Genomic DNA, 27,379 nt, shown 5'->3' with positions numbered 1-27,379 from the left:
TTTGGCCCTATTGGTGAGGGTGGGATCGCCTGGAGGGAGGGCTCCTCCAGCATAAGACTGGGATGCAGGGGGTCTGGAGTTGGGCCTGGGCTGGTCCATTCCCCATGTGATTTAGAGGTATGGCAGCTGTAGAGGAAAAACTCAATTTTCTCTTTCCTGTATCAGAAATAACCTAGCTCTTCCCTACCGTGTTTCTTCCCTGTGAGTCTCCTTTACTCCTCACACAGGACACTTCACTTCTGACACTTCTGGTTACCAAATGTGTGGAGGTTTTTCCCTATAGCAAGCAATTCTGCAACACCAGCTGGGTGTCCTACAATTTAACTCAATTCTGATACTATCTGGCTGGAGACACTGTCAGATCCCACAGGTTAAGGGCTTGGTGTCACAAAACTGCTCCCACCCCACTTCAGATGCCAGTCACAAGTCCAGGTTATGACCTGTGCTTCTGACCAACCAGCTATAGATCAGAGGGTCCAGTGATACCCTGCTTGGATTCGTTTAATTTGCTGGAGCAGCTCACAGAACGCAGGGAAACACTTATGTTCACCACTTTATTGAAGGATATGATAAAGGATACAGATGGACAGCCAGCTGAAGCGTTACAAAGGCAACATTTGGGAGAGTCCTGAGCGCAGGAGTTGGGTGTGTCACCCTCCTGGTGGGGATGCATTTGCCTGCCTGGAAGCTCCGTGAACCCCTTTTGGGTACTTTTGGGATATTATGGAGGCTTCCTTATTTAGGAATGCTCGATCATTAACTCTATTTTCAGCCCTTCTCTCTTCCTAAGAGAATGGGGGTGGGAGGTGGGGCTAAAAATTCCAAGCTCCTAATCCTGGCTTGGTCTTTCCAGTGAGCAGCCCCCATCCAGGAGCCATCCAGGAGCCCACCCGGGGTCACCTCTTTAGAACAAAAGACACTCCTGTCCCCCAGGAAATTCCAAGGGTTTCAGGAACCCTGTGTCAGGGATGTGGTCAAAGACCAAATATTTGAACAAAAGTTGCTCCTTGTACTCTTATCACTTAGGAAATTACAAGGGTTTTAGGAGCTCTGTGCCAGGAACAGGGGGCAGAGACCAATATATGTATTTTCTATTGTCTCACAGCAGCCTAGAGGAAGGCAGGAGAGAGGGGTTTAAAGGGAGAGCACAGAGAAAATTGAAGTCTGAAAAGTTGTGGGAAAGTAGCTAGTCGGGGGTGGGGGTGGGGGGGTAGGACCATGTTCTCTTTGGATACAGAGAGGCTGAGAACGGCAGAGTGCAAAGACCAGGAGGTGTGGGGTTGAGTCCTGACTCTGGCTAAGTGGCCTTGGAGCCATTGCTTAGCGTTTCTGAGCCTCTTTCAGCTACAGCTGGGGTTGTAGATGGAAGCATGAACGTGGCGTGTGCTGCACAAGTGCAGATAATCGAAAGTAGCTCTCCTTTCCCCCTGCCCTGGGCGGAGGCCAGGGGGATTCCCTGGGAGAAGGCTCTGGGTGCTTCATCTGGAGGACCTAGAGAGAGAACCTGTCTGCTGGCTCCTCAGCTCCATGAGGTAAACACTTGAGCTTTTTTTTCTTGAGGCGGTCTTTAATGCGCTGGGTGTCAACAGCAGTGGAAATGAAAAGCCGGCACAGTCACTCTGGGCGCCTAAGATCAGAAGGTGACAGGAAGATGAAGACGTCAAGTTTGCCTTTCCACCGCTGGCCGCAGGGCTCTCTGAGGCACCCTCTCCGCTCACACACCCTCGCCACTTCCTCCCCGGCCCCCAGTTTTCACACCACTGTGACTAGTGTCACCCTGGGCTGAGTAAGGCTCACATTTTGTCAAAAGAGGCACCAGGACGGGAGCAGGGGAGGTTCACGTGGGCTTGAGGGGCACAGGAAGGACACAGCCTTCTACAGACACCGGAAGTGTCTGATTGTCCTTTTCTACCGAAAGTGGATTGATTTTCCTTTTCTTTTCTAACACTAAGAAGAAAGGGAAATTCAGCATTAAAAGGTGGTCGATGGAGAAGGCAACTTATTTCCAACTAGCCTTTCAGTCTGTGGTACCCGGGACTCCCAGGCCCGTGTGTCTTGGGGTGTTGAGTGTGTTGAGGGAGCTTGGCGCTCTGTCAGGCCTCTGTGCTCTGCCCGGCTAGGAGCCACTTGCAAAGGGAGCAGTCAACAGCTTTCCATCGGGGACTGGTCATTTTTCTCTTTTGGCAGGATTGACCTCAAAGTTAAGTAGTCCCTTCCCATGCTTGGGGGCCACAATGTCAAAAGGCTCAGTCTGGTGTCCTGGGGCCTCTTAAGGATGGGGAAGTGCCCATCAGGGGCCCCCAGCATCCTGTATGTGCATAGTCCAAGGGGGCTCCAGGCACAGCAGATGGTGGCATAAATCTTCCCTTATTATCAGATGTGACAGTGACATTGTAAAGTGTAGGTAACTCAGACTTACGTAAATTGAATGTCCCAAAGACGTCAGAGAAGTTTGCTACAAGCAAGACTTTTTAAAATCATGTTTTCAGCTTATCACAGTTTACTTACGTCTAATGTCTCCCTTGGGCCTCCCATTTTGTCAGTTTGGATTTCTGCAGTTACTGGATTTTCTGGAAGCCAAGCCCTCCCGCACACACATTCTCTCTTCAAAGGCTTGAGCCGTGCAGAGCACGTGGGTTCTGGGCAGACTCTGCATGGCCTTGGAAATGTAATTTCAAGATGGTGAAGTCAAACTGGAAAAATTGTAGTGTCATCAGCCCCTGTTACCTCGAGTTTGTTCTGTGGGTTCCCAGAGCACACCACATCGGGGCCATTTCCGACTTCCTTGTGGTTTCCAAAAATGCTTTCCCATAGTTTTGCTCATCACGATAACCACGTTAGATAAATATCATTATATTCCTGCTTTGCAGAGGAGAAAACTGAGAGCCAGAGAAGTTAAATAACCTGTCTCAAGACACAAATAATAAGAGAAAGAGCTGAGCTCCAACTCCAGCCTTCTGGCACCAGGGCCATGTTCTGTCCCCAGTCGACACTGCCAGCCATTCCCAGAGGAGGAGAAAACTGCAGAGAACTTGCAACATTTGGCAAAAGGCTCGCTGTCCACTGCTGCAGCTTAGTTCCCAGTGCCCATCCTGCTTATAAGGTACCGAGTCTTTCCTTGCTCGGGGTCTCCTTATCAATCCCCCCAGACTCTGATTCTGGCTCCCCAAGGGAGCTGTTACTTCTGCTTGCCTCAGGTTCTAGTTGTGACATACTTTCCTTGGGTGCCTGCAGAATACCAGTGGGGTATTCATTCGGCATCCCAGGGGGCAGAAGGCAACTTCCCAGGCTTTGAAGGGGCAGGCAGGGTCCTTGGCAGGCTTTAGAAGGTTGGAGGAGAGGCTGTAGTCATCTTACAGGAAGCTGGGCAGGTCAGTGTCTCACCCCTAGTTACAGCTTCTACCTCGCTTTGTGACCCAGATCACACAGTAAGGACTGGGGTAGGATAAACCCGGGGTTGTATGTGGGACACCAAGCCTCATCAATGTCTGTTTCTGTGTCTTCCTGGCACTCATGTCTCCTGTATTGTAGGACACGGTAGGCTGGGCCTGCAGTCTGCCCTGTGTGTGGACTTCTCGGCCCAGGACTCTCTCGCAGCGGGCAGAGCGGAGCCAGGTGGGTGGGGAGAGAGCCAGAGACCCCGTCTCAGCCTGACTCACCTGCTGCCCGCGTTGGATGACGTCCATCAAACTTGGTGATGTTGGGTCGCCAGCTGTGTGAGCAGGAGGGCCCAGATGCTTTTCCTCTTTGTAGGAAGAACTGGTGAACATAGCTGTCATTTTAATCTCAATTTCTAGAAGAGCCTCGTGGAGACCACTTCTCATTGGCTTTCTGGTGAGACCTGACAGGGGCCAGGCTGTGAGAGAGCTCAGGCCATGTATACTTATCAGGAAGATGCATGGAGGAGAGAAGACCTTGAAGCTTTTAGACCTGAATGAGAACTGTGACCCTGGTTTAGCTCTCCGAGTACCCCACAAGGGACTTTAACAAGTTTGCAATCTTCACATGGGTTTTTTTTCATTTTAAAATTTTTTTCCAATTTTTTTTATTGTGGTAAAATGCACATAATGTAAAAATTACCATTTTAACCATTTTAAATGCACAGTTTAGTGATATTAAATACATTCATAATGTTGTGCAACCATCACCATCATCCATCTCCAGAACTCGTTTCATCTTGTGAAACTGAAACTCTATACCCATTAAACAAACTCTGTGCCCATTCCCCTCTCCCTTGAGCCCCTGGCAACCACCATTCTACTTTCTCTATGATTTTGACTGCTCTAAGTGCCTCATATAAGTGGAATTATATCATATTTGTCCTTTTGTGACTGGCTTATTTCACTTAGCATAATGTCCTCAAGGTTCACCCATGAGGACAACTCACATTGTACATGTGTCAGAATTCCATTCCTTTTTAAGGCTGAATAATATCTCATTATATCTATCTATCTATCTATCTATCTATCTCACCTTTTCTTTATCCATGTATCTGTTGATGGGTGTTTAAGTTGCTTCCACCTCTTGGCTATTGTGAATGATGCTGCAATGAGCATGGGTGTGCAAATATCTCTTCAAGATCCTATTTTCACTTATTTGAGGTATAGACTCAGAAGTGGATCAGATGGGTTTTTGAGCCATTGTCTGCATTTCTGAATCCTGGCTTTCTTGGCTCAGGTCTGGTGGAACGTATGCCCTCGAGTAGTGGCCCAGAGCGTGGGCCCCTTGTCAGGCTGCCTGGACTTGAATCCTGGCTCTTCCTCTTTCTAGCTCTGGGGCCTTGGACAAGTGACTTAATCTTTCTGACCTCAGTTTTCTCATCTGTAAACGGTGGCAGTGATAGTACCTGACTCAAAGAGTTGTGGTGAGAATTAAATGTGTTAATATGTATAAAGCCTAGAATGCAGCTTGGCATATGGTAAGTGTAATGTAAGGTTTAGAGCTGCTACAGTTATTGTTGTTATTATTATTATAATCGTTATATGAATGTGCTCATCCAGAGTTCTCTAGATTAGATGGTTATGTCTAAAACGGTTTTTTAGAAAAAACCTTTGTAAAATTTCAAAATGATGCAGAAATCTAAAAGGAAGACATTTTTTAAAGCCGTCCACATCCATCAAGGGTAACTACTATATTTTTTTTGCCTTTTCTTCTTTACATTTTGTATGTATATAGATTTTATTTTTTATTTTTTACAAAATAGTGATTATACTGCTTTTACAACATTCTCTTATGGTTTGGAGTCTCCTTTGAAACCTGATTTTAGGAATTTCATGATATTCCATCATTCGGATGACATAATGTATTAAGTTTTCTCTGTTGTTCACACTTCCTGGGGTGTTGGGTTTGAAAGGGAACCCCTTGACATCTGGCTTCTCTGTGTAAAGAGGATTTAAGATGAACATTGATGTCATCATTGTCATCATCCTCTTCCTGACGTTTGCAAAATCTGTTCCAGAATTGAGCACACCTAGGACCAACGGATCGAAGGTTTACAAGGGCAGCTTTCTGCCCAGTTGTAGAGACGGAACTTTTGACCTTTGGGTCACAGCTCAGCCATGCAGTGGCAGCTCTCTACACCCATTGTCACTATAATTATTTAAGCAAAGGGTGAATGCCTATCTGCTGGGGACATTCCTGCTTTGGGTGGGAGGTAGGTCGAATTGCTGTCTAAGGAAGAACCCATCTCTGGAATACTTTAAGAAGCTCCTTCGTGGGAGGCAGCATAATGCAGTGGGAAGAGCATGCATTCTGGATCAAAGTGGGTCCAGTCATGGCTCTGCTACTTAGCCACTGAATGACCTTGGCCCAATAACCTGGGCCCCTCTGCCTCCTCCTCTGTATGGTAAACTGGGTCTGACTACATTCTCAGGGCAACACATGACACTTGCAGAGAATGGCTAGCCTAGTGCTTTGCACATAGCAGATGCTCAGTAAACAGACACAGTGTCCATGTCAGCGTAACTGTGTGAATTTTAGCTCTTGTTGGGAATCTGGTCTCAGCTGAATGCAAGAGTGAGGGGTCTGGTATTTATGTTGTTCTCTGTCTGCTGGGTACTCTGCTGGGCACTTTAGATTTATTTTCAGATATGCTGCTGTCTGGGGTTTCATTCTGTTGTTTTCTTTTGGAAGTGACACAGACTTTCAAAGGCATCCTCTTAGTTGGTGGGTATCGTGGCACCCTCGGACACCTCAGTCACACAGCACTTTGTGAGGGCCCTGTTCATTCCCGTGCATGCTCTTCATTTGGAAGGATATGTACTTAAAACGGCATTAGGATGGAGAAGAAATAGCCAATTAAAGCAAGCTGGACTTAAATAGTTCCCTGGGTGAAATCGTTAGTCACACACCTTCACACAGTCTACCCTGCGAGCTGAATTTCCAGAATTGTCAAACCTGGGTAAGTCATTCCCGTCAGAGCACCTCCTGCTTAGCAAGAGAAAATTCTTGCAAGAATCCCTGCCCTCTGGTTCTCTGCAGCTTTCAGGAAAGCCTTTTGTTTAAACAAAGGAACCAGCCCACTGGTATCTGGGTGAGCACATGCTTCCTCCTCAGATGGAAATGATCTGAATCAAGAGGAACGTGGGTTTTTCTTTCTTTTTTTTTCTTCTCCTCATCCACCTGAAATAGCTAGTGACTTACTTGCAAAGGGTTGAAGTGGAGACATGTTGGCATCTCTGCTTTTTGGGAAGTGTCTGCTTCTGTCCTGTGAAGGCATTGTTTAAATAAATCATGAATAAGTGGAGAAGTTGGAGCGTGAAGGAGGCGTTGGTTGGGTGGCCACTGGGGTTGGAGCTGGGGAGAGAACAGAGACTCTGTAGCATCTTGGGACACTAAGCATCACTTGGTAAACCTCACCATCCTCCCCTGCAGGGTTGGTGGTCTCTCATGTCCATTTGGCACCTGCAGAGTCTTTTTCTCTTCTGAGAACCTACCTGGGCAGCATCTGTTCTGTGGGCCTCTGGTTCCACTTGGGGTTTTCGCAGCGTCACAAACCGTAAAAATGAACTTCTTGTTCTTTTCGTGGTCATTGGAACCTAAGGATTGAATTGCAGCCTTAATTGGTGAATGACATGATTCAAGGAGACAAGATCATACGTGTTCATGTGTGTCTGTACATTGTGTATTTACATGTTTGTGAGTAGGTCCGTGTGTGTGAGCCCATGTGCCTGTGTGTGTGCATAGAGGTGAAATGGGGGAGGAGTCACAGCTTATCCCTAGTTTTCTGAAAGCCTATTGATTTATTTCCTGCCTGCCTTGGATATATTTCTCTGTAAAGAAATTAGAGCTTATAATTTCAGATTTTTGCCCATTGGTGCTTCCCAAGAAACCAGCCACTAATCTATCATCCATCACAGATTGCTGTGTCTATTAGATTGACAGCCCTGTAGAAAGGCTGTTCTTGCCCAGCAAACCCTTCTGGACTCACTCCTTAGACAGTAGGGGCTTTTGGCCCAATGGTCTGAGCAGTCCCTCCTGTGACATTCATTCTAGCCAAGGCTCAAAATGCGATAGATGCTAAAAATGCTGATTGAATTACAGAATGATGTCTTTTTCATCTGCCTCTCAGAGGGAAGGCTAACAAAGACTAATAAAGCAGTAGTTCTTCTGGTAGAGAGAACAGATTTTGTGGGTGGCATATGCTTTTTGTGCACTCGTCGGATGCAGGAGTTGGGGTAGTAGGAAGACACTGATGGGACTTTTTTGAAAATACAGGTGGATATATAGTCTCCTGCTGAAAGGTCATTGTTTAAGGTTTTTTTTTTTTTTCAAAGATTTTATTTTTTTCCTTTCTCCCCAAAGCCCCCCAGTACATAGTTGTATATTCTTCATTGTGGGTCCTTCTAGTTGTGGCATGTGGGACGCTGCCTCAGTGTGGCTTGATGAGCAGTGCCATGTCCACGCCCAGGATTCGAACCAATGAAACACTGGGCCGCCTGCAGCGGAGCTGTGAACGTAACCATGCGGCCACGGGGCCAGCCCCAAAGTTTTTTTTAACTAAGATTTTTATATGCATGTGACAACACCAATAGGGAAAAAAGTCTTAAAAGATTATCCATCATATAGTGTACCACACTTTAATTATTCACAATAAAAATGTTATATCTACCCCTTATTGAGCACTCACTGTGTGCCCGGCAGTGGGCTAAGAATTTTACATGCATTCCCATTCTTATTTTTAGATATTTAGGTCGTTTCCAGCTTTTTTTCTATTATAGTGCTTAGATGAATATCTTTGCATATAACTTTTTGCCTGATTTATGACATCCTGTTGAGAGTGGATTCCTTTAAGCACAATTACTGGGCAGGGAATTAAAAAAAAATGCTTGAAACACGTTGTAGCATTGCTGTAGTGCCATGTTCTACTCCCACCTGACAGAGGCGCATGCCTGTGCCTACTGCCTACCAAAGACTCGGAGGAAGCCGTCCTTCCTTGAAGGAGAGGGATCAGCCTGCTGCGTAGACAGAAGTCCTGAAAGTTAAGATAAATATCTGAACAAAGTTGATTCTAGAGACTTAGAAAAAAAGATAGCAGCTCTTTTCCTGGGTCCCCAAATGATGCAAATTAGAGGCGTTGTATTGGAAAGCAAGAACGCAAGACTTTGTTCCCACGGAGTTGGGCTGTTTTCTGGAGGGCTCTGGGTTCTGTCTGGGTTTGTGACAGCTTTTGTCTTTCCTCTGCTTTCTCTTCCATGCTTAGCTTCCTTAGCATTCCTCTCATAAGTTATCTCAGAAGGAGAGGGGGTGGGGTCTTCCCCTGAAAGATGCCCGAGAGTCTGGGCCGTGCTTGTGTCTGAGCAGCGGGAGGCTCTCTCCCTCTGTCTCCCTGCCAGGTGTCTGTGTTGCATTCCCTCAGGCATGGTTGTCACCCCTTAGAAGCTGGGCTATGTGCACAGATGGGAGGATATGTATTTAGGAACAAACCTCTGCATACAAAGAAACCAGAGGCCCCAACTGGCCTGGGGTTTCCCAGTGGAAATCGTGTTTTCTCCATCCAGACCCAGTCTGAAGGCAGGAGTTCTGTTCCATGCCAGCCAACAAGGATGTATTGACCGCCTTCTCTGTGCCAGCTGTATTCCCAGTCTCTGGAGACAGGGCAGCCAACAGGCAGACCAGGTCCTGCCTGTGTGGAGCTCACACACCTTCCGGGGAGGGGAACGAGACCCACGAAAGGGATGGTTGCAGCCCCTCAGCTGGTGATAAGTGTGGGGACCGAGAACAGAGCAGGGAGGGGATAGAGTGGGGGCGGGTGGGGGTGAGGGAGATGCTGGCTTCCCTGGGGTGGTCAGAGAAGGGCTCTCTGAAAAGACGTTATTTGAGCAGAGATTTGAAAGAAATGAGGAAGTGAGACATGAATGTTTAGGGACACTCCAGGTGGAAGCAACAGCAAGCACAAATGGGTGGGAGTGTGTTTGGCACGTTCCGTGACAGCCATGGAGGAGGCCATGGGCTGGAAGGGAACGAGTGAGGGGGAGAAGTCAGAGGAGTGGTGGCGTGGGGCTGTGGAGGAGGGGGGCACTGTGGACGGCCTGGTAAGCCACAGGAAGGACAGGGTTCTTTGTTAAATGTCCTGCAAAGCCATGGGAGGGTTGATAATAGGAGAGTGACATGATCTGACGTCCTACTCTAAGAGGCTGGCTCTGGCTCTGGTTTAGCAGTTGGCAGGGGTGGAAGCAAGGAGACCAGCAGCCACTGTCATGGTCCATGTGGGAGAGGATGGTGGTAACTCTGGTGAGTAGGGAGTGGCCCATTTGGGAGCACACTGTAGGGATGTCCAATGTCATCTGCTTCACTCAGTCCCAGGCAGGTAGAGCTTTGGCCAGTAGAGGCCGGGGCCACTCCCCGGCCCTCTTCCCTCCCCCTGGGAAGAGTAGGAACTTCTAAAATAGTCTGTTCCCTCTTTGGAATCTTGACCTCCGGGTCTCAGTCCTATCCCTCTCCTTTTGGAAAGATGCTCCCCTCTCAAATGGGCACAGATCTTTCTTTGCAAGTTGTTTCTTCAACAGGAAATGCAGTAGAAGCCCAGCATGGCATCTGGACTTGAGCGAGAAGCATCTGTTTCTTTTCCTCCATGCCAAGCCTCCTGCTGGATGGGAACTTAAGAAAAAAACACAAAACCAGGAACCACCTGCTGGAGCTCCCCAGCCACACAATCCGATCAGGAAACCGGAACAGACAGTCATCAGGACGCATTTTGAATGTCTGTCAGCTTCAGCACCTGTTTGACTTCCTTCTAGGGTTTTGCATTATTGATAATTTTAGTGAAAAAGGCTGTGAAACATTTCCCAGTGTAACAGGAAGGCCCTCACTAGACCGGTTCTCAGGAGACCTTAGTTTTCATTCCAGTCTGCCAGATGTGGGCCTGGAGCATCCATCCTTGCCAGGACTGCATTTTAATTTTTAAGGTGAGTCCTAGATAGCGTGATTTCTAAGATGCCCTTCAGCTTTAACATCTTACAATTCTAAGTAAGAATATAAGTAAGAAACAAGGAGCAGAGGTGACTGATGAAACCAATACTCTCAGCTTCCAGAGAGAGATTCCTTCAAGTGGTGGCCCAGGTCTGAGTTTAGGGCATGGCTCTCTGTGGCACCCTTTGGGGCCTCCCTATTCATTATTTTCCAGATATCCGAGGCTGTATGACTTGATACATTCTGTTAAATGAAAGATAAGCAAACTAAAGGCTGGGATAAGAAAACTTCCATTCAAGGAGAATCATCCCTGATGGCTGCATACTCTGCAAAAGGCCTAGCTTGATCAGCCATGCGTCAATCAGACTGTGTGTCTGGGTTGAATTTTTGCATCTCAGAAGAGAAAGTAATGAGAGAGGGACTATTACCCACCCAAGAGATGGCTGTTTCTTCCAGTTCCAGCCTTCTTTTTAAAATTTTTTTTCGGTCCCTTGCCTATTTTGTTATGATTTATGGTCTTGCCTGTTCCCCGCAGTGGCTTCGGTGTAGGTTTTGCACAGTGGGCAAGTGGCTTGCTTCCAAAAGTGACGGTTCAGCCCGGGTCTGGGGCTGAAGCCAGGTCAGGGCAGCCTGCCTCCTTTCTCTCTTCTTACCTGCGAGTTACCACGTTCTCCCAGGCATATGAGGATGGGAGGTCCCAGGCATTCACCTTTAGAAAGTCCCTTTCTGCTCTCACTTTGTTTTCACTTTCTCTGCACGCCCGCTGCCTGTTGTTGTGAAATTCATCCGTGCAGTGATGAAGGCAGTCCATGTTTCCCAGAATGCATTCTTGCTAAGACGAGTACATGTGCTCTTCACTGAGGGGTGGGTTGCACTCTTTCAACTGAATCATTTCCCAGCAGATTCCCTCTCCAGACATGCATTATTGTTTCTGTGATGATGTGGCAATTGATAGTGTTATTCATGCTGTGGTTGAAAGAGCCTATGTTCCAGCAATCTTTTCCTGGTGCCTTTATGAGATGCTGTCCTCGGGCTCAGGGCTTTGCTGCAGTTTTGAGCCTGACATTGTTCTGGGTCTTTGTCTGCCAGGCTGTGTGATGCAGTGAGAAGCCCTCCATGCTGGGTGATGCCGTCTGTACTGGCAGCACCGCTGCGTTGGTCAACAGCACTAGTACTTTGTGTCTTTAGGTTCCTTCTCTGGCTTTTTTCTTGGAGCTGACTTAAATCGATTGGACCATTCAGCACTTGTCAGGTTCTTCTGGAAACTGTTTTTAGACTCAGCCATTGGAAGTAGGTAAAGACAGAGTACTGAGCATGGAGTACTAGAGTGTTCTAGAGTACAGAGAAACCTACCATGTGCTTCTTATTGAGCACGTTGTCCTTCAAGATGCAATGTTTATAGTAGGTGCTTTATGAAGAAGATGAGTTGGTTTAATCTTGTTCTTTGGTTGACTGATAATTTTGACTTGGGGATGATGATGATGATGATGATGAGATGATGATGATGATGATAGGATAGTTTGAGAAGCCAGTGGCAGTGTCTGAGCTGGTTCTTCCCTGGGCCCCATTCATTCTATCAGCAAAACCTCACCACCCTCCTTTCTCTTACATACTTCTCGAATCTGTCCACTTCTCTGTTCCCATTGCCATCACCCTCGTGCCCATGTCACACCTGGATAATGCATGTGAATTTCTTAGTGCAGAGCCTGCACTTAGTGAGTGCTGAATAAGGGGTAGATAGAAAATGCTTATCATGAATAATTGAAGAAAGCGTGATACATCTGTATGAGGTACCATTTCTTGATTAAAACCTTTCCGAGACTCCCCATCACCCATAGGATAACAATCACATTTCCTTCCAAGCCTACAGCTAGTCCCTGCCCAACTCTCCCACCCACCCAATGGCACTTTCCCTTTTGTGATGGCACAGCTGCTTCTCATCCTTAAGGTTTTAGCTGAAATATCGCTTCAGAGAGGCCTTCCCTCCTCACTCTATCTAACGTAAGTTCTCTCTTATTATTCTCTATCACAAATTCCCTTTGACTCCTTCATAGCACTTCCATGACCTGCAATAATGTTTCTGTCTTTGTTTACCTGTCTGTTGGCTGTCTCTCCCCCTAGTCCCTGAATTCCATGAGGGCTGGGTCCATGTCTCTCTTTTACCACTGTGTGCCTGACACATGGTGGATGCTAGAAAAATATAATCAATGTTTGTTGAAAGAATGAATGGGAAACTGGATGCTAACATAATAATTATATGGATAATAATACTCATCATTGGTTAGGCAAATGGCCATTATGTGCCAAACTCTAGACTACCTGCTTTGTGTTCATTATATCATTTAACTATTCCCACAATCCAAAATAGATACTCCTTTGATGAGGAAGTAAGCCATCAAATGGGTAAACTTGCCCAGCTTTTGAATCCAGAGCCTCAGAGGGTCTGGTCTGTTATTTGAAGCCCCATGGATGTTGTACCAAATCCCCCTCAGATCCAGGACGTGGACAGATGCCTCACCATGAGGAGAAATGAGTGCTGGGAAGACATCCGAGACCTGCAGCTACCCAGGGGGCTGGACCATGCCCAGGAGCATCTGCTTTCTCAGGACTTTGTTTTGTGCTCTGAGCTTGAGTGGCCAAGACAAGATGGGGGGAGGTGGTGGGTGACTCAACCATACCGCGTTCATTTCAGGAAAGAGAATGCGCGCCCTGAGAGGGGAGTCAGTGTCGAAAGGGCTCAGTGGGCGGAAGGGCAGGGCAAACTGGCTGGCAGAGAAAGGTCATGGTTCCCGTGTTAACATGTTCTAGAACTGTCTCACGAGGAGGCCCGCATGTTCAAGATCTGGAATGGTGGATGAGGGGAGGGGACTGACGAGGAGGACATGAGAAAGGTTGCGTGTCTGGGTCCAGCCTCTGAGGAATATGTTTAGTGCTCTCACCTGAAAGGGCGACAGTGCCGGGGAGTCGTCTGAATCTAAGCAGCGAAGGCTGCAGAGTGAGTCGCGTCGGCAGATGGCTGGGCTCGTTCCCTGCCACTAGCGGCTCTGGGACATCGTCACTGATGCGCTGTCTTTTCAGCGCCCACGTCCATTCCCCACTAGGACGCTGCAGCTGCAGATCCCCCTTGGGAATGGCAGGCTGCATTCTGTTCCTAGCCACTGCATTAGCTGGGGTCGCAGTGGCCTTTATTTGAGTTGCAGCCTCTTCTAACACCATATTCTGGGGAATCTAGGGCCTCCCCCTCCCTCACCCCAGAAAATCTAGTTTAAATTAAAATAACTTTCTGCTACCTAATCCGTCTTTTGACTTGGACTGAACATCCTGATTCCTGCTGTTAACTGAGGGGAACCTCTTTAGAAGTTCAGGCCCACGATAACAACAGCTAACACTTTTCCAGCATTTACTGTGTGCCCAGCACTGTGCTGAAGCTCTTTCCACAATAACCCAGTGATGTAAGTACTATTCATTGGTCCCATTTCACAGATGGGGCTATGGAGGCACAGAGAGCTCATGTGAGGGGCTCAAGGTCTGACACCTAGCAAATGGTGGTGCCAGGAATTGAACCCATGCAGAGCAGCTCTCGGACATGCTCTCTTCAACCCCATGCTGGGCAGCACGTCCTTCCAGAGACAGTGTGATAACCCTGAACTTCCAAATGCATCACCCTCCCTATTTAAGGCAAGCAGCTCAGCTCTTGGCCTCTTAAGTCTTTGCGGGCTAGTTTTGTTGAGTTGGTTGGATTTGCAGTGGGGCTGGCTGACTCGAGTGCTCTCTGAATTCTTCTAGCACACATGCCTGCGTCACACAGTCTGGCACTCTGTCCAGTGTGACCGCACCGCCATCTCAAGTCATTTCCAAATATGCACATCTTTTCTCCCCATCCGGACTGCAAGATGCTTATGCACAGGGCCTGCACTTTGTTTTTCTCCAGCTTCCCCAGAGCACCTGGCATATTAGTGGGTGCTTAGAAGTGGTTTAGTACCACTTAGTCTGCCTAGGGGACAGAGTCGCCTCTGCTTAAGTGGCAGCCTTTTACAGGTGGATCAAACTTGCATTAGACTGGTGTTAACAAGCCCTTATCTCTTTGTAAAACAAATGCGATTTGCTTTGGCAACTGTCAAACAGATGGAAAACATCATCTATAGACTCCAGAACCTGATTTCTGGGAGGCTTCAGGAGCTTGACCATCGTGTGCATTTTGAATTGGCCTCTTTATCTTGGGCATCTTTGTGCTGTATGATTCCTAAGGTGACTGCTATTCCCAATAATCTGTTCAAAAGACAGAACCAAACTGAGCTCTGAGATTGAACCTCGTTTGCTTGGCAGAGCCTTGGGAGTCTGATCTGCTGGGTTGTTTCTGTTTGGTTTTGCTGTGGGTTGATTTGCACACGTGCTTGTTTGAGAAGGAGCACAGGGCCAGGGGGTGGTAGCTGATGTGGCCTTGGAGGGAAGGGCAATGTGTGGGAGTTTCAGGGTGGTGCGTTTTTTTTTTTTTTTTTTTGCCCATTTTGGCCAAAGAATGCTCAGACATTCTTTTCAGCTTGCGTCACCCTTGGCTTACCTTGGATGAGGAGAGTAAGGAGCAAAGTTACAGCCATCTGGGAGCTCGCTGCTCTTCTGGAGCAGACTGCCACTGTGGGTACCTTCCACTGGAAAGGATTTTGTTGTTTTTTCTTGGATCAGACCTCTTCTTTTGGTTATCCTTGGACGAGGAATGCATGCTTATTACTTGTCATCATGCATGCCGACTCTGGCTGCGCTCACATACTTTGGTGGCAGGAGAAATGCTGGAGGCCAGTGGCAGGCTAGACAATCCGCAGCAAGTGGGTGGCCTAATCTCCATGGTACCTGTCTCCAGGCAGATTTTTAAGACTGACAGCTCACCTCTGCTCCTTCCTCCTGCTACCCAAAAGAGTGTGAAAGGGTCAGAGCATCATGGGCAAATGCTCCATCAAATTGTGTGACCAGCAACCTTATAAAAGAGAGAGAATGTCAGGTGAAAGTGGCACATAGTCTGGGGTGCAGACATTCCAGGGGGACATGTTGGCAAAGACTAACCTAATGGCAGAGCCAAGGGGGTGGGCCATGGCCTACATTTACCCCCTGCTCTGATACAACTTCTTTCCCAGTTCAGATTTCTCTGGGCTTCTTGTGTGTATAGTGGATGCCACTGAGACCACTTGAAAGACTGTGAATGGTGCTGAGCAAACAGCAAGCATGCCTATCGTCATAGCAACCCTGTCTTATTCCTCAGTCACATACACTCTCCAGAGCAGACAGGATCCCAAAGGGCTTCTCAGATGAGGGTCTGATGATGGCTTGGCTCAGAGGAGTCCCCTTCATCTCTTCACTGCACTTGGTCATCACCACTTTCACGCTTCAGAGGAAGGAGGTGGGTGTGCTAAGAGCACGCAGGGCACTGAACCGTGTAAGGCCGGGAAGGAAAGCAAGATGAGGGGGCCAGCAAGCAGACATGTTCTTGCTGATTTCTGTAGCCTAAAGCTGATTCCCTCAGCAAGGGTTGGCACCACTGGGATAAGACAAATGGGGGGAAGGGGTGGATGTTAAAAATCCTTGAAATATTTTAGAACTGATATCCCCAATGAGATGTGACAGTGGCTGTGCTTCCATCCTGGTCCACACTGGCTGAACATCAGCTCTGCTAAAAGACAATTTCTGTGTTTTAGTCTGTTTAAGCTGCCATAACAAAGTACCACACACTGGGTGCCTTCAACAGCAGAGTTTGTTCCCTCAGAGGTCTGGAGGCTGGAAGTCCGAGATCAGGTGTGGGCAGGGTTGGTTTCTCCTGAGGCCTCTCTCCTCGGCTTGTAGATGGCCACCTTCTCCCTGTGTCTGCACATGGTCTTCTCTCTGTAGGTCCGTGCCCTGATCTCTTCTTATAAGGATCCCAGTCCTCTTGGATTAGGGCCCACCCTCTTGCCTTCTTTTACCTTAATTAGCTCTTTAAAGACCTTATCGGGCAATACAGTCACGTGCTGAGGTCCTGGAGGTTAGAACCTCAACATAGGAATTTTCAGGGATGCAATCCAGCACTTATGTGCCAAGTGGTAGCAATGGTCCTCGTGGCCCTTACTATGTGCTGACTGCTCTCAGCGCTTTGTGTGGACCATCGCTTCTAATCCCTGCAGTAGCTTTACTCTGGCTGCTGGTATGTCCATCCTCTTACAGAGGAGGCAACAGAGGCACAAAGAAGTTGAATACTTTGACTCCAGCAGGTAGAAAGCGGCAGAGCCAGAGCTTGAAGCGGGCAGTCTCACTCCAAAGCCCATGCGCCCAGCCTCTCCATGTGTCCTCTGAAGTAAAGCCTTTACCAGAGTTTCTCTCCGGAAGTGATGTCAGTGAGCAGGTTTGGGAGAGAGGTAATCCCGGTTCATTAAAGAGAAGAAAATATTGAGGTGCTGTTTCACACTCATGCCTGGTTCCTATCACATAGTGGGTTGACAGGCCTTCATCTGTGGGGCCAGCGGTGACCTCTCCACGTGGGAAGGACATCCTCCAGGGGATGCTCTGTTACTGCATCTGAGGCAAACAGGCCGCAAGTGATGAAAATGGACAGGTGATGTCTGTGCGGGTCCTCACGGGGTGGTGCAGGAGGCAGGCCCAGTAGCTATAGTCTGATTCCGTCAGGGCTTGGAGCCCGCTGTTTTCACAGCTGGCTTCTCTATCCAAGGTGTCCCTTTGCCTGGAGCCTTCCTTCTGTTGCTCCTCCTTCCCTCTGACAGAGCTGTGATACAGAGACGGCCTACTTATAGGACTATGTACATGCTTGCCTGTTTGTAGGGCCCTGGGCTCTTCCTGGTGAGAGCTTAAGGCTTTACCATGTAATTATGGTTACTTAGAAAGTACTTCCCACTGTCTCCTTGAAGTTAAACTCCTACACTGTGTGAATAATTCTGTGGCCTTAGTTGCCCAAGGCAGAAGGTGAGGAGTGGGGTTTTGGGGTAGGTATGGTTTTGGTTCCCACTGTCAAGGTTAGAAGTTATGTCTTTTTCTCCTACCCTCTTCCTTCTTCTTCCTTCTTTCACTTCTCTTTTTCTTCTTTGACCCAAACTGGTCAGACCTCCATTGGTCTATCCTGGAAGTCCCCTGACACTAATCCTGAGCTTTCAAGTTATTCTCCACTTTCCCTCTGCCAGCATACTAGGCGATTAATATCTTTCTTTCCATCTCTCACAGTCGTCTTCAGGATTTACCCAGAGGTAGGTAGACGCTCTCTTCTTAAGAGGTCAGATAATCTATCCAACACTGGGGGCGCCAGCCACCTTGTTGGAGCTGGAACTCTGGGCTCTTAGAATCCTAAGCCCAGAGGAGTTGCTATCCTTACCTCACCTGAGGCCACCTCTCCAGAGCGCCAAGGAAAGCATCTTCAAATGGCTTAGGGCTTGGGGCTTTATTTCCCTGTGTGACCTGCCTTTTTGATGTCATTTACCTCAGCTGGCCTTGGACGTTCAGCCTGCCTTTAGAATCCTGCTAGGCTAAAAATCTGTATCCTTTCAGAAATTTGGCAGGTTCTGCTTTATTTCAGTTTCTTTCTTGTCTGTTAAGTTCAAATACTGGCATCCCCGTCATTAAGGATAGTGTGTGGTTTACTCCCTTTCGTATTATTTCTACCCGTGAATCCATCCATCTTCCTAGCTGTCTATGTGCATAAAGAGGTAACTGGATTACAGTCACCTAACCTAATGATGGATGCTCGATGGGTTGGTGGTATTTGGACTTTCATTTTCCTCTTCAGATTTTTTTGAGCTGCTTACTTAAAAAAAAAAAAGGAATATGCGTCATTCCTCCAAAAAGCAGTAAAGTCATGCCAAGATAAATGAATATATGAATAAACAAATATATCAGCCCAACTATTCCCTTAACAGAGCGTAGTAAGCAGGTGAGCATGGAGCACTGTCGGCCGTGACAGCGCTGAGGGTGAGGGCCCCAGGACTGTGCTGGCATCAGATTATCTCCTGTTTATGAAATCTTTTGTTTGCTTGTGGCTGGATCTTGTTTCGACCCACTGGCCTACTTTCCTTCAGGTCCTGAGTGGTTCACCTGAGCTCCTCTACACGGCTGCTTTATCTTTTCTCCCTGCCAGGTGGGTCACATGGGAGGTCCTCACAGGCAGTGATAAATTTTTACTGGAATAGCAGCCACCAGCAGAAAAAGTATTTTCTCCTCACAATTAATGCTGTTTTTTCTTTTAAAAGCAAAATATGCCCTTTATCAAACTTCCACTTCAAACCACAAGAGGAACAAGGGGAAGCTTTTGCCGGTGATGCCGGAGATAAGGCATTGTGCAGAAAATTTAATTAGGCAAAGCGAGACAATTGGAACGGGGGCCTGCCCTAAGAGGAAAGGAAGTTAACCTCTGCCTGTCGCAGTGGGGCCCAAGGTCATGGTCAATTGTGTTCTGGCGGCTATTTCCTGAGCTAGAGAGAGAATGTGTCAGTTCATAAACACTCTCCACACTGAGGACAAATGCCACTTTGAAGGGCTCTTGGCCACTCTTTTCTTCTGCAGTGTACCCTAGGGAAGGGCACATTGTTCACATACCTTTGCCCCATCACAGTTTTTCTGGGAGCAAAGCCCAGTGCTCCCATCCTTTGAGAGCTGACCCAAGAAGAGAGATTCTGTGAACTTGGGCTCTTCTCTTGGGCAATCTCGGAGGGTTGGTTGGGTGAGTGTGATGGGAGGTGGCTGAATTGGAGTCATCCTATTTATTTCATCACTGTCTATGTTAAACACAGGGTTTGTGTTTGCAATTCTCTCCTGATGAAACCAAGTGACTCAGGAGAAACGATCGGACAAAATCCTGTTGAAACAGTCGATCCTCTGAGCTCCGTTTGACCTTAATTTTCCCCAAAGTTTGCTACGTAGAACCTCATAGCTACACAGAAGGCGTTTATACAAAAACCCAATCTCTGCTTTGAAGAAGGTTTTGATTCTAAGATAAGCCCTTTGCATTTGGCCATCTTGGACCATTTTCTCAGTGGTTGTAACAGAGTGTCTCAAAGGCACTCCAAAGAAACATGACCAACAGCTTTGTTTTTAGGATAATCCATTGTTCCAAATGACTCAGGCCATCTGGTCAAGGAGTGCTCCTCTGCATCCAGCCCTGGAGTCAGCAGCATACAGGGAGAGGTGGAGACAAAAGAGGATGCTGAGGAAGAGGGATCTCTGCAGGGCGGGAGCATCAGTCTAGTTAGGGATGTGAGAGTCTTCAGTAAGAGAGGTAGGAAGAGCCAGAGGCTGGTTCTCCAGAATGAAAGCAGATAGTGGGTGTCATAGTCATGGTATGTGTCGTTACGCAATGCCTTGTCTATCTCCCTATTTACCGTTGGCAGGGCTACATCTTACACACCACTCTGTCTCCAGCGCCTAGTAGAAGCCCCAGCAAATCATAGGTGTAGCAGAGGCTCCTGACTGTCCCTCCCCTCCCCACAATGGTTCCAGTGACAGAACCATTGACTTTTAGCTGGACCCCTTGTTGCCAATAATAAGAGATTTATTCTAAGGAATTGAGTCTACAGTTATGGAAGCTGAAAAGTTCCAAGATTCATAGTCACCAAGTTGGAAACCCAGGAGAGCCGATGGTGTGGTCCAGTCCAAGTTCAAAGGGCTGAGAGCTAGGAGAGCCAATGGTATAAGTTCTAGTTCAAAAGCCAGCAGGCTTGAGAGCTAAGAAGAGCCGATATTTCGGTTCAAGTCCAAAGGCAGAAAAAGAGGAATTCCCTCTTCCTCAGCCGTTTTAGAATAACGGCTTTAGAATAACGGTTTCTATTCGGGTCTTCAACGGATTGGATAAGGCCCACCCACATTAGGGAGGGCAGTCAGCTTTATTCGGTCTACCAATTCAAATGTTAATCTCAGCCAGAAACATCCTCCCAGATACACCTAGAATAATGTTTAACTAATGTCTGGTTACCCCATGGCTTAGTCAAGTTGACATAAAATAACCATCATAGTGGGGTTATCTATTTTAAGGGTGTCCTCCTTTCTTCCTTTCAACAAATAAATCCTAAGCATATAATTTCAGGTACTATAACCCAGATCCAGAATAATGATTTTTTTTCCCTCACATGACAGCCCCTCTGAAAGCAATCTGGTAGCTGTGCAGTTCGGGACGTCACAGTATCTAGGATCCAGGATCTTCTCTCTTGTTGCTACACCATCCCTAGGGTGTTGCTCTTGCCTGCATGGTCTAATATGGCCACACCCCCTGTTAGTATTCACACAAGAAGGGGGAGAAATAGAGAATTGCACCATGGAAAGTTTACACATCACTTTCACTCATATCCTATTGGCCAGAACTTAGTCATATGGCCACACTTATCGTCAAAGGAGACTGGAAAATGTAGTTTTTATTCTTGGCAACCGTGGGCCCAGCTAAAAGTTAATGGTTCTGTTACTGGAACCGTTATGGGGAGGGGTGGGACAGCCAGGGGCCTCTCTACACCTATGATTTGCTGGGACCCCTACTAGGAGCTGGAAACAGAGTGGTGTGTAAGATGCAGTCCTGCCAGTGGTCACTGGGGAGATAGATAAGGCACGTGAGACCACATTGTGTAATAGATCCTAACACAGGGGTAAACACAGGCAGCCAAGCTAGAAAAGGACTGTCAAAGAAGGCTTCCCAGTGATTTACAGCAGTAAATCATTTTAAAGGACAACTGGATTAGAGCCGATGGGTTGACAGCCATTTTCTTAAACCCCGATTTCAGCTGGCCCTGTATTTTCCCTTCTTTGGCAGTCAAACTGAATTCAGAAGTTAAGGTTCAGACCTTTATATTTAATGTCAAGTAAGGAGATCCAAAATATTCCTGGAAGCACGAATGAAAAACAAGTAGGATTCCTTCCCTTTTCTGTCTCTCTGTCCCTCTTCTTTCTGCTTTCCCCTCCCACCCGTTGAGTCTAGGATTAAGGAGTTCTGCAGACCTAGCAGGAATGCAGGCATCCTGTCGGAGCCTTGTTACCGTGTCTGCCTGCAGCCCTTGCAGGCTTTGTGCAAGAGGTCCTTTAGAGGGTTTCAGGGTCGGGGCTGGGGCGGGAGCGGTGGTACAGAGAGCTCTTACATAATGTGGTAAACAAACAGCAAACGGGCGTTTCATTTTCCATTAGGCAGAGAGGCATTTTATTTCCACTAGAAATGGGAGCAGACGTGAAAGCAATTAGTGTTAGTGGGTTTACAGCGATGTCCCTGGAGCCAGCAACATCCTGGGGCCAGATGTCTGTACTTTACTGGTTCCTCGTTAGAGAACATTCGTGAGTTATTTCCACCCCTGCCCATCCCACCTCCTGCCAAAAAGACCCAAAATATCCCAGTTGGGAGAACATAATATTCCTTGAATAGCTGAGGCAGAAGGTCTGTTCTTTGGAGATAGAGAAGGCTGCCTCAGAAGCTGGGGAGGGGAGGGGAGGGCGGGAGCTGCAGGAGAAATCCTCGCCAGCATCCTCCAGGCCATGGGACCATGGGACCCTTCTGGCCACTGACGGGTTGGGGCCGGCGCTTGAAGCAGAGATACTATTAGGAATGGTAATCTCTCAACACTGCTTTCTATTTTTCTTCAACCCAGTCCTATCCCACCCCAAAAACACATGGTGCAGGAAGTATAGACATGGAAACAACAGCAGAAATAGAAGCCCTGAATATCCTCCCCTCCCCTCTGCGTGGGAATAAGGTGATCTCAATTTCCTGCAACCTCAAGCTTCGGCATGACCGTCGTCACCACCATAAGCACCAAAACCCTAGAATCGGCCGCTTAAATCCTTTCCAGGGTAGATGTTCTTTTCCTGTATATCCTCACTCTTTCTCTAAGACCTTATATTCCATGGCTTATCATTGCTTGTCTATAGCTCACTGTCCAGTTCTGGAGCCACTGGCCACATGTGGCTATTGAGCACTTAAAATGGAGCCATTCCAAATTGAGATGTCCTGTAAGTGTAAAATACACATCGGATTTCAAAGACTCAGTTTGAAAGAAGAATATAAAATATATCAAATTTTTATACTGATGATATGTTGATAATATTTTGGATATATTGGATTAAATAAAATGTATTATTAAAAGTAATTCTAGGAGGTCGGCCCAGTGGCACAGCAGTTATGTTTGCATGTTCTGCTTTGGCGGCCTGGGGTTCACCGGTTCGGATCCTGGATGCAGACCTATGCACTGCTTGTCAAGCCATGCTGTGGCAGGCGTCTCACATATAATAGAGGAAGATGGGCATGGATGTTAGCTCAGGGCCAGTCTTCCTCAGCAAAAAGAGGAGGATTGGTGGCAGATGTTAGCTCAGGTCTAATCTTCCTCAAAAAAGAAAAAAAGTAATTCTACCTATTTCTTTTACTTTTCATATAAAAAGAATGAATTAATCTTTTACTGTTTCATGTAGCTATGAGAAAACTTAAAATTACCCATGTGGCTTGCATTTGCAGCATGTGTTATATTTCTACTGGGGCAGTGCTGGTTTATGTTATCTTTTAATAGATTTTAGAGCTTTATATTTTAAGTTATTGAAAATATTCAAAAGAACTGTAAAAACCTTCCCAAACTTGAAAAGTCTTTAAAAGAAAAGAGACTTTCCAAACCTTTGTAAAAAGAAAGTTGGATAACCAATAAAGAGTTGCTAGCATTTGAGATAGAGTCTAGAAACGTAATCACCTTCAGGAACCAGGTAGTGATGTAAACAAGTGAGATGGGCCTGCGGTCATCGATAGGGAAGGGTAGGGCTTGTGGTTCACTGGGGTGAGGTGACCTATATGAAGGCATCCAAATTCAAAATTTTATAACACTGAGTGCTGCATAAGCAATGTCTTCAGGTGGAATTTGGCTCAGAGGACTCCAGCATGCTACTCTTGGGAACTTTAAAACTTTAAAATAAACTGTTTTATGCTACAGAGTCCATGAAAACTACCCATTGCAGATAATTCAAACCAACCGTTGTAAAGTGGAATTTCTTTTTAAAATTTTGAAATGACATTATTTTAAATTTTGTACCCAAATCCATTCCCAGACTCTACTCTGTAGAGTTCTTTTGCTAAAAACATGGCTAACAGTTAATTCACATGGACTGAGTTCATATTCTGGAAGATGCCAGGATAGTGTTGGCTCATATAGTTCTTCTAACGACCCTGTGAGGAGATCATATCTTCATTTTCATTGAGGCTCAGGGAAATTACGCCACCCACTTGGCCACGGCAAGAAAGTGGCAGAACTGAGGTTCAAGCCCATGTATTTTGGATGACAACTGTTATAATCTACCAACACAAGGTCTCGAAGTTTTACTCCTTTGTTGTCTTCTAAAAGTTTTATGTTTTTAGCTCTTACATTTAGGTCTTTGATCCATTTCGAGTTAATTTTTGCATGTGCTCTAAGTTAAAAGTCCGACTTCTTTGCATGTGGATATCCAGTTGTCCCAGAATCACTTATTGAAAAGACTATTCTTTCCCCATTGAATGGTCTTCACTCCCTTCTTGGAAACCAATTGACTGTAAGTGTGAGGGTTTGTTTCTGAATTCTCAATTCTATTCCATTGATCAATTTGTCTATCCTCATATCAGTACCACACCTGCTTGATTACTGTAGCTTTATAGTAAGTTTGAACTTGTGAAGTATAAATCTTCCAACTTTGTTCTCTTTTAAGATTTTACTATTCTAGGTGCCTTGCATTTCCATATGAATTTTAGGATCAGCCGGTCCATTTCTACAAAAAGAGCAGGTGGACTCTTGACAGGAATTGCATTGAATCTGTACATCAATTTGAGAAGTATTGTGTCTTAACATGAAGTCGGCTGATCCATGGATACAGGCTGTCTTTCTAATTATTTAGGTCCTCTCTAATTTCTTTCAAAAACGTTTTTAGTTTTCGGAGTACAAGTTTTGCATGTCTTAAATTTTTTTCTCAGTATTTTATCCTTTTTCGTGGTGTTCTAAATGAACTTATTTTCCTAATTTAATTTTCAGATAATTCATTTTTCTGCAAAATTTTAAATAGTGTCACACCATCAAATAGTCACATGATGTTCTACCTGTGGATGCCTAACTTAGCATCTGTTGGTCCCCTTCAATCCTTCCTTCCTTCCTTCCTTCCTTCCTTCCTTCTTTCCTGTCTTCCTTCCTTCCTTCTTGCCACCATGCCACTGTTGGACCCATAAAAATTAACAAGAATTCCCTGCTCTCATCCACTACATAGTCCAGACTCAGATTCCCCTGATTGTCTCAAAAATGTCTTCTCATGGTTGGCCTTCTCAAATCAGGGTCCACACAACCCCTCCCATTATACCTGGCAGTTATATCTTGCACGTCTCCTCAATTTTCTAACAGCTATTTTCTTTTTTTCTTTTATGCATTAAGGATTTGAATTTATATTATTCAACCATGGTGAGTCTCTAGCCTCATACATGGCTAACATCTACGGTTAGTCAATCCTCATGAAATGGAGCTCAGATCCCTTCTGCTTCATTTCATATAAAGAAATTGGAAACATAAAATTATTTCCTCCAGCAGTGGGGCCACTGGTGAGCACAGGTGTGTAATGCTGTTGTTGGCCTCCAAGGACCTGTTGAGGAGAAGTAACCCTTGCTGACGATATCCCACAGAACGCCATTGTTTCCTGTCCCGGCCCCACCACTTGAGCGTCAATGACTAATTGTTATAAGGAGTGACCAAGAGGGCTCTCCATCATCTCACTTGAGTTAATAGGGTAGAGAGCAGCCCCATGAAAGAGTTTCTCCCTCAGGGCCTCTCAGGCCCCACTTCTCATCCCTGGCCTCCAGTCACCAGATGTGCTTTTCTCTCTGTTCTTCCAAGATTCTTCCTTCTTCCCTTCATTTAAAATGTTGATGTGGAAGCCAAACACAAGTCTTCAATTAGGGTCAAAGCAGGGCTTACAAGTGGAAAAATCCCTTAAGAGTGTTTACATGGCATATGCCTAAAAACAGCCCACTTTTGTGGTTTTTTCCATTGGCAGCACTCCATTCTGACAAAATGGGTGCTGTTTTAATCACATATGCTTGTGGATTACTTCTAACTTATATTGTTCTGGGCAAGGAGGCATCCAAAATATTTCCCCATCCAGTATGGCCAGGCACCAACCCAGCAGCACAGAAGCCACGTTGGAACTGGGGTAGGGTCTTGGCTGTGCAGCTGCCAACCCTTCAAGTTGCTGGACCACACGGAGGTGGGGAGGGTTCCTGGGTCATGGGGAGATGCTCAGGAATCTCAGAGCAGCGGCTCTTTACCAACTGTTAAGTACAAGTTTTAATTTCTTTTCCAGCTCCAATGTGACTGCCTGACTTGGTTGTGTGCTGGCTGAGTATCGGCCCAGGCAATGTGCACGTTTCAGTGTAGTAGCTTGTACTGTGTCCATTCTAGAGCTTCTGCCTTCCCAGTCCTTTCTCTGTCTCTCCAATATATCCGAAGGCCAGAGGACTCTTCTTTTAAAAACAAAAATTAGTATTCCCGTGGTTTCATAGCTTATAATCCCTTCAGGATGAAACTCAGCTCCTTTGTGAGTCTGTGAATAACTGTGTGGAGGATTTCAGGAGACAGAGAAACAATGCGTTGGCTTCCTCAAAAGGGAGCATGCCATCAAAGACATCAGACCTCCCTCTCTCTCTCTACCCCTGTCTGTCCATCTTTCTCTTTACTTTATTGAGGTATTTTACGTACAATAAAATGCACTCATTTCAAGTGTATAGTTTGGTGAGTTTTAATAAATGTATATGCCTATGTAACACTACCCCAATCTCAGGATACAGAATATTTCCATCATTCCAGAAAGTTTCCTGCATGACCTTGTGGTCCATACTCTACCCGCCCAGCCCCAACCCCAGTCAGGGTACGCCCTGATGTGCTCTCTATCACGATAGCTTACTTTTGCCTGTTTTACCATGTTGTATAAATAGAGTCATATAGTATGTACCCTTTTGCCTCTGGCTTCTTTCACTCAGCGTAATATTTTTGAGATTTCTCCATATTGACGCATGTCTTGGTAGTTCATTTACTTTTATTGTTGAGTAGTATTCCATTTTAGGGATCTACCACAATTCCTTTATCCATCAGCTGCTAGAGGACATTGGGTTGTTTCCAGTTTTTAGCCATCGTAAGTACAACTGCTATGAACATTCTTGTTCAGGTCTTTTGTGTTGATGTGTGTTTTCATTTCTCTTCAGTACATTTCTACGAGTGGGGTTGCTGGGCTTTAGGGCAGATAAACGTTTTATATTATTAAAAATCTGCCTGTTTTCCAAAAGTGCTTTCTCTTTTAGATGCCCAGCATTACTGTTAACTAGCTCAGGCTTCGTGATAAGGAAATAAAGAGAATGAGTAGAGTCAACTGGTGTCTGTAGCATCCTTGTTGATAGAAAGGCTTTCAAAAACAACCCTGAGCCCGCGAATGCTCCTCTCTGGTTCCTCCTCTGGGATGCTGTTCTCGGTAGTGTGCCTGAGCCCTGACAGGCAGGAAAGAGAAGCCACCAGTCATCAGGAGGCCAGGACGCTGAGCAGGCAGCTAAGAGGTGCTCACTGCTCAACAGACCCATGTGCTGCCTCCAGGCCCTGGGATCCTGGACGGCTTCCTCTCTGAGTGCAGGGTTGCCCATTCATCACAGCTCGACATTGAGGTCAGCCCCTTGGACTCTGTGTTTGTGTACTGATGGGGACATTCAGGGTCAAATATGCAACATGGGTGTTTGAGTACAAAAGGGCAATTCTTTTGAAAAACAATTTTTACTGAGGTAAATTAGCACGCAGTGAGATGCACCTGTAGTAAGTATACAATTTGATGAGCTTTTATAAATGTATAGACACGTATAACCACCCTAATCAAGATTTGGAACATTTAAAGGAGTAAACTTGAAAAGGAGGCCTCACCTGGTCTTGTGTAACCCTACCTGCCCAGCCCAGGCTCTGGTAAGGAAATGAGCCTTGTCACAGATCCTAGTTAGGCAATACTGTGAACA

At 46.3% G+C, this 27,379-nt stretch overlaps 1 protein-coding gene across 2 annotated transcripts in view; it reads left to right on the top strand.

Moving 5' to 3' along the window:
* GFOD1 (Gfo/Idh/MocA-like oxidoreductase domain containing 1) overlaps positions 1-27,379 on the top strand; it is a 107,914-nt gene that overhangs the window by 48,069 nt on the left and 32,466 nt on the right. The window contains exon 1 of one of the 2 annotated variants that reach the window (XM_070584102.1): positions 10,346-10,406. The exons of the other annotated variant lie outside the window; for it this stretch is intronic. The gene's annotated coding sequence lies outside the window, so the exon portion shown is untranslated. Of the gene's footprint in view, positions 1-10,345; positions 10,407-27,379 lie in introns of those variants that run through there. 2 annotated transcript variants of the gene reach the window in all.

Source organism: Equus przewalskii, chromosome 19 (genome assembly GCF_037783145.1).
Source record: "Equus przewalskii isolate Varuska chromosome 19, EquPr2, whole genome shotgun sequence".
Classification (NCBI taxonomy): Eukaryota; Metazoa; Chordata; class Mammalia; order Perissodactyla; family Equidae; genus Equus; species Equus przewalskii.
This window is presented reverse-complemented; position numbering and strand designations above follow the sequence as displayed.